The sequence below is a fragment of the Notamacropus eugenii genome, chromosome 2 (genome assembly GCF_028372415.1).
Source record: "Notamacropus eugenii isolate mMacEug1 chromosome 2, mMacEug1.pri_v2, whole genome shotgun sequence".
NCBI lineage: Eukaryota > Metazoa > Chordata > Mammalia > Diprotodontia > Macropodidae > Notamacropus > Notamacropus eugenii.
In genome coordinates, this window is record NC_092873.1 from 77,858,994 (window position 1) to 77,865,976 (window position 6,983).

Genomic DNA, 6,983 nt, shown 5'->3' on the forward strand with positions numbered 1-6,983 from the left:
CTAAGGTAAGAAGACTCAGGTAGCCCACGGCAATTAGGCCGAGCAGTGACCTAATGGAGAATGGACCAATCTGTCTCCTGGTGGGAAGATCTGTCTTGGAGTAAGGGTATATAGCTCATCTCACTTTTGTATTCAGTGCTCCCTGCTCCTGAAAAGAGGGTGGGGGCCTGCTTTAGCCAAAGTGTTCAGTTCCTCTGAATTCTGCTGCAATAAATTTTACTTGATACTTTTTTAGTGTCAAGCATGTTTCTAACAAAAGGAAGGAAGGGAGAAAGGAAGGAAGGAAGGAAAGAAGGAAAGAAGGAAGGAAGGAAGAGAAAGAATGAACAAATTCATGAAAGAAAGCTGGAGGAGGGGGACAGCTGGATGGGGCATGGGAATGAGGATGGAGATAGGAAAGCAGTCTCCCAGGGGTATGGTGCAAAGCTTGAGGACGACATTCTTGCTGGTGAAGGATCGAAGATTTGGGTGCAGCTCCTTCAGATTATCAGCATCCAGACAGTGAGGCAACCCTGAGAAATACTCACTCTACCTGGAGCCAGAGGAGATTGAGAAAGGAGAGAAGACGACTGGTCCATTCCAGGTCCCATGTTTGTGACAGATATGGAGATGAAAGTCAGTATGGCAGGGACAGAAGTAAGAGGAGTATTGGAGACAAAAAATAATGAGCATTTGGGACAGGAAGAGAATGACAGGTGGAAATATTATGACAATATTTCTCAAAACAAAAGTCAAGAACGGGGTTTGACATTTCTTTGCAAAGCTTTGCTAATAATACACTCTTTGAAATTGGGCAAGTCCCATATGTATGATTGATGTATGAGCTAGGTGGATAGAGCACCGGACTTGGAGTCAGGAAGACCTGAGTTCAAATGTGACCTCAGACACTTACTAGCCATGTGACCCAGGACAAGTCACTTAACCTCTGTTTGACTTAATCCACTGGAGAAGAAAATGGCAAACCAGTCCCGTATCTTTGCCAAGAAAAGCCCATAGACAGTACTGCTGTGCTATGATCCTTAGAGTCATGAAGAGTCAGACATGACTGAACAGCAATACGTGTGATCATATTCTTTCTCCCTATATTCTCATCTCAATCCATCTCAACCCTGTCACTCCACAGGCTTCAGCCTTTTTATTCCATTGTGCCCCTTGGAACCCTTGCTCTTTTATTAACTTTCCTTTAACCTAGATTTCTTCACTTCATGTTCTTTCTGTCATCTTGGGTAATCAAAAACATGAGTCTGTCCCAAAGGTACTGAATTCCTGACCACTCTCTCATGCCAATGATGATCCTCTCATCCTCAAGCACTTTGACAGGAAGAGGAGGTAAACATACTTTTGATTTCTCATTTCACTTCCAGATTCTCTCTTTGCCATTATCATTCAGCATCCTCTTCTTTGATGTTTATGCTGTACATTTAAAGCACCCATTCTATCTCCTTGTGATGGGCATGTATCAATCTCCAAAACTCCTCTTTCCTTTCTCAAAGAATTTAGTACCTGGCTTACAGTCTTCTTCTCTTCAAGCTTAAGGGACTTTAATAAAACATTGTGATATTCCTTAGAAGCCCTGATCTCCCTCAACTCCTGTGACTTCTAGTTTTACTTCACCTCAGGCACACACACACACAGAATTGATCACACCTTTAATCCCATCACCCCCAATTTTTTTACCTCCATTATCTAGAATTCTGAAATTCTTTTATTTGAGTATAGTGTCCTATCCTTCCATCTGTCCCTCTCCTAAATATATTCTTTGATTTTACCACAAAATCAGGCTCCTGTATTCCTCCCTGTTCTCCTGGTCCATTACCCATGTACTGATTTTCCTCCTCTCCCTTGATAGTCATGACTCTGTGGTACATCAATGTACCCTATGGTTGAACCATAGAGTATCAGCTACCTTGGAATCCCTTGGCCCCCTTGTCCTACCATCAGCCTTGTCTCTTCCTTTGGGTTCACATCATCTTCTACAGGTTCAATTATGATCACTGTGCAGATGACCTACAAATCTATACATCCATCCCTAATCTCTCCCCTGAATTCCATCTGGTTCTGGTCCTGTACCACTAACTGCCTGCTGAGGCAGAGAGGCAAGACTGAAGGACAGAGAGAAGAGAAACTCGAGGGAGAGAGAAAATAAAAACTAAAGGACTGAGAAAATGTACATGGAAGAGGAATAAGGGCAAAAGAAAGGCTGGGGAGGAAGGATGCTGAAAGGTTAAATGTATCCCCTTTCAATACTCACTGACATTCTCTGTGGCTATGGAGGGTCCACATTCCCCTAGTGAGGCCCCCAAAGTACCCATGGGCCTGCACACATATAGGAGGACCAGACACCTCTCCAATAGTGCAGTTCTTGTTCTGTTTGTTTGCTTTTAGACTAGGCCTGTGATTTCATTGGTAAAAAGGAATCCCTGAGGAGGAAATTACCTAAACCAAAGCAAATGGCAGCTGTTTATAATTTGTAGTCTTACAGAATTACCTGAGTCACCAAGAGGTTAAGTAAATGGCCCAGAGTCATACAGCCAATGTGTGTTCCTCTCAGATAATACTGAATCTCCTCCACAAACAGGGCTCTTGCCCCAAATTCCAGAGCTATGGGTGAGTGCAGTAGTGAATCAGAAAAGTATGAGCACATAAATTTGTGACTATACCCAGTTAATAGATTTGGGAGGGTTCTAAATACATAGGGGTCAGCCCATCCTCAAGATGAGAAGTCAATGTGATGGAGTCCTAACAGAACTGTCCACAGTCCTGATATTCCAACTTCATTATAGTCCCACTGTACCTACCTAGCTCCCCCACCAATGTCCTAACTTCTTCATATATGCCTTACTGCTCACTAGAACAACAGGTGTGTCCCTAAACTTTTAGTTCCCACAGAGACAGCAGGTGTTGCCCATGTGATGGGAACCCAGACACTGCCTCTACCTAGCTACTGCCCCAGATTCATTCCCACATATTTGAACAGGTGTGTTCTTGTAGTCAATCACAAACATATCATCCATCTACACTACAAGATCACAATACCTATCTATCTGGACCAGATAGGACCATAATAGCTAGACAATTGGAGGGCATCATGGCCAGAATGTTTAACCATCAAACCATAGATGCAACCCCTCCTCCATTACCTAATCCTTTAACAAACTCCTCCTGCCTTTATAATATTAATCATATTCCTATATTCTATGTAAATTTATGTTATGTAATTGCATCTTTACCCTGTAAAAATCCATCCTGCTCTCTCTAAAGTTGTTGGTTCCTTTTGGAACTTAGCCTGCTTTATGAGAGGTAACAATCTCAATAAATGCCTATACTTGAATTAGAGGTGGTCTGATTCTGAATTCTTTGAGATGGTTCCACCACAACACATCTTGAAACCACAACAGTTTTTGGTGTCCCAGAGTTGAAACCTCAACAGTTTTTGGTGTCCCTGGGTCTAAACCTCAACAAATATAGTATTCAGCCACAGTATCTCCAGATTCCCTATTCTCACCTGTACTTCTGTTGTCTTTCTATGAGCTCCAAACCATGCTACTCGAGGAAGATTGGGAAAGTCAGTCCAGATCACTTTGGCTAAGGGAGAATGGGGGAAAATGGGCAGTGAGAGGAGAAAGGAAACCTCCCTTCTACCCCTAAACTTGACCCTAATATCATACTCAACCTTGACCCTAAACCTTACCTTAATACCCCTAACCTCAGTCCCACAGTGACCTTGACTAAAAACTGATCCTGACTCAAAACTTCAACCTGAATCAGAAATCAAAGAATGTTAAAACTGAAAGAACACTTAGATTCCTTCTAAAATATGATTACACTGAAGAAAGCCTTAGTGCCACTGTCTGACCCTAACCTATCCCTGATCCCAGAGATCCTCAGCCAATTGTTCATGTGTCTTTCCTTCCATGAGCATCCCCATTTCTGTCTCTCAACATTTGTGCCTTCTGTTTATCTGGCATTGTGCTATGTGTCTGTTCTACATGTCTGTCTCTCTGTCTCCCTCCTAAACGTTAGGTGCACAGATGTCTGAGTTCCCAGTCTCTTTGTGAGGAGGGGTATCCTTGCCTGCTCAATCCTGAAGCACCAGGCTCTCTGTGCCCTCTGGGCACTGGTAACAGAGGAAATGGAAAGAAGGACCTTTAGTGGAAATGAGTTGAAGCCATTGATAGAAGCAGGCATCAGGATCCAAAGAGGGCAAGGACTTGGGCTGTTCTGGGGATGCCTTGTGAAGTCACAACAGCAATTTAGAACCCACATCCTGGAGGATCTTCACTTTAAAATCCTCCTCCTGGAGGCAGAGAATACAAGGGTTTGTTAGGGGTAGAGGGAGCAAGACAGGAACCTTAGGATCAAGAGTTAGGAGTGAGATCAGAATCAGGCTTTTTTTTTTTACTTACCAACTCTTGGTTGAACTCTTTCCCAAAGTTGCTCAGCTGCATGGGAAGGCTTTCCCCTACTATCCCCACCAAACTGATTGAGATATTGTCCCAGGATGCTACTCCCAGAAAGGACCCTGTGGCTACTCTAACTGATAATGGGAATAAGGACAGGGAAGAAGGCAAAGGAAAGTAGGGGCCAAGGAATCAGGGCAAGGGGGCTAGTTGAGATGGTGTTGAAATGCTATATTTGAGATCAAATGAGAATGGGTTCAAGGTTAAGACTGAAGAATGAGTATGAAGGTCAGTCCAGAGTTGGGATCAGATAACAGGTAGGGTTGGAAGTTTGAGGGGTCCTCTTAGACCTTGCTGTGGTCTTCTCTGCCTCTGCCTCAGTTTCATGCCTCTTGTTCCATTTATAAAGAAAGTAGAGGGGCTGGAACCTAGACAGCCCCACCTGTCTAGGTTCTCTCTGATCTTAGCTAACCGTCCCAGGAGGGATCATAAACTAAGAAAGTCAAGATGTCAAGTAAGAATTGGAGTGTAACTCAGGGCTCATGGATCATAGGCTCAAGATTTTAATCATTGTTGAAGAGAAGGATGATTCAACATGATTGCATGGGGGTAGGGAGGATAGTTGGGACTAGAGCTTGGGAGAAGGGAGAATCTTTCCTTCTGCTTCTAGAGAAAAATCATATGTGGTTCCAGATTCTCTTCTGGGAGAGACCTTGTGAGAAAGAAAACTTTCTTTGGAAAACAGACATGTAGGGGATATCCTGCTCCTCAACATGTCCTTGATTTCCAGCTCGCTACCTTAGAGATTTTGAGTCATCATTCTCTCCAACAGTGGAGAGAGTCTTAAGCAAATATGTTCCAGGTTTGAAACTTGGGTTAAGTCCCTCTTAAGGTCAGCCTGTCTCATATCTAGCCTTAACACCAGACCAGACCAGTCCTGTCAGTGCTTTCTTTCGAAAAGGAGATAAACATCTCCATTTCCCTCTCCACTCTCAATAAACAAGTCCTATTTCTGACTGCCCTAGCAAACATCAAAGATCCCTTACTTCTCCCAAACCCAGCCAGCCCCAGTTCATATGTTTGTGACTGTTCTTTCTTTAGCTCAGAATTGCTGATTCCTGCCTTTTACCCACCCCTTTCTCCCTCCTCTCAAACAATGAATCAGCCTCTCCCCCTTCAGTCTGAGTCATCACTTTGCCTCATTTCCAGTCCAATCTAAGCTTATCCATATTTATTAAGCACCTTTTATATCTAAGACATTGTGCTAGTGACTGGGAATAAAGTGGCAAAATAAAGACAATCAAGGAGCTCTACTGGGGGAAAGAAGAAGTGATACCACATATATACAGGTAACTATATGTAACACCTGGGCTGCAAGATCAAGCAGACCTTATCCCAGACTTCACCCGTTTGATGACATCTTCAGACTTGGCTTTGATAGCTTTTAGGAGGAAGAAGTCCAAAGAGAAGAATTCTTTCTCCCTCGTGTACCATGTAGAAGGAAGTGCTACTGGGAAGGTTGAGCCAAGGCTGATTTCAAAATGCCAGCTTTCCTTCTCTGCTCCAGGACTCTGGCTGGACATGGCACTCACTGCTAACCCCATTCTGCTTCCAGCTTAGTTAATGTAGAAACTGGAGAGACAAAAGTCTGCACATCTCTTCCCCCTCTCTTCCCTCCCATCTGTGGCCAAAGCATCCCAGGGCTCATTTATTCAGTTTAGTATCAAGTTGGGTGCTATGATACCCCCAGCCTCTAGCCCAACTTGGTTTGTCATGTATGTCCTCTATTCAGTTATGGATAAAGAAAATCAAACACCGAATATCTGTCTGGTATGATTAATGCCAACACCAGATATTCAGGAAGAAGCTTTAATTCCTTTAGAGATGAGAGGCACATCTCTGATTTAGTGTGGCCTGAGGTAAGTAAAGAAGAATGGGGACTAATGCTGCATGGAGATCCCCCAGCCAAGGGAGGCATGCTTATATCATGTCCCTAGGCAAGTTTCCAGTAGAAAGAAGAACCTATGAGCAGAGAAGCGTAATTTCAAATACTTGCTTTGCTCGCTTGATTGAACAGGGAGATTACCAGCCATAGGACGGAAAGTACCAGATAGTTGGGCCTCCCATCCACAAAGCTCCCATGGAAATAGAAGGCTTATAAGAATGCTTTCTGGTTAAAAAACCACCTCTAGCTACTCTGGCTCACCCCAGTTCACACCCTCACCTTAGTTTCTGCTCAGATCTTATTGAAACAGAAGACTGGAGGATAACAAAGCTCCTCTAAATTTTCTCTAGACTTCAGCTCTGGAAGTGTCAGAACAGAAAGATATTGCATTCTAGTCATCACTGCCCTGCTCAGCCTATACCCAGACAGAGCCTCAGCAAAGACTAAGAAGAGCTGGTCCTGAAGTTCCCACATTCCCCCTTCCAAGCCCTGCCAAATTCCATCACCATGTCATCACAGTCCCACCTACTTCTGTCTCTCTTCTCCTTTACAGTTTATGTATAGCCATCTCCCTTACTCAGTCTTTCTATCTTATTTCTGCCTCTATTTCTTCTTCTTTCATTGTGTCTCTGCGCCTG